This window comes from Trichechus manatus, unplaced genomic scaffold (assembly GCF_000243295.1).
Source record: "Trichechus manatus latirostris isolate Lorelei unplaced genomic scaffold, TriManLat1.0 scaffold00019, whole genome shotgun sequence".
Taxonomy (NCBI): domain Eukaryota; kingdom Metazoa; phylum Chordata; class Mammalia; order Sirenia; family Trichechidae; genus Trichechus; species Trichechus manatus.
In genome coordinates, this window is record NW_004443955.1 from 19,979,840 (window position 1) to 19,980,901 (window position 1,062).

Sequence of the window (1,062 nt, forward strand, 5' to 3'; positions counted from 1 at the left end):
ATCGTTTATCTAACTTTAACTTTCCAGCAGTTCTTAAGTTCTGTTTAATATATTTTAAATTTCCTTAGAAACTCAAGCTTATTAATAGTTAACATTTAGTAAGCATTCTGCTATATACTTTGAATGCATTGCTTTGTTTAATCCTCATAATGATCATGTGACAGATTATTATTATTATCTCCATTTTACAGATAAAGAAACTGAGGCTTAAAATAACCTGCTCAAGCTCACACAGAGAAACTGAGAAGCCCAGAATTGAATCTAGGCTCTTATTAACCACTGAATGTTAATTCTGCTATAAACCAATTATCACTAGGCTTCACCAATCTTTGTATAAAAGTGAAATCATGGCCATATTAATAAAGCAAAATCCCATCTTCTGTCCCTCTCGTAGGTTCTGGGAGCCCCTAGAGGGGTGGCTCACATAAGTCCACAAACATGCCATCAGTTACATACTCACATGGTCTAAAGTATATTATTTTTTCTTGTGTAGGCACCCACATTCCCCCAAGTTACCACAGCCTCTGCTGATGGTGCCACCAGGAGACCAAGCCCAATACTTGTGTTGAGAGCCTCTGACTCTCACAAGCTGATAGTCCTTGAGGTGACAGGACCAGGTCAGGTTTGAGACAGAGACAAGGAGATTGGCCCCCTCATGACCCTTCCCCATATTTTGTTACTTGACCTGAAGTAGCTCCACCAGAATACACAGTTTTTAAGGGTCACTCAGGAAAAGAGCTTCTCTCACTACCCATAATCCTAAGGCCCCAAACACAGTAGATGAGCGGATGGAAGACAATGCCTTGCCACACCCCTCCATGTCCTCCCACTCTTTTCTCTAGAAGCAGCTGTTTGGCCTCTGGGTCACCCTGGATCTTCCACAGACAGTCTTCCTTTTTCCTCTCTGAAGTTTTGTTTTTTTTTTTCCTGTATTAATCCATCCAAGCCATGTTATCATCTCAAAAAAAGGAAATTGGCTTTGTGTTTCTTTAGCTAAACAGCTCAATTTGGTGATTTTTCAGGACAGAAGTCTCCCCAGGGTGAATTCAAATATCCAAGTCT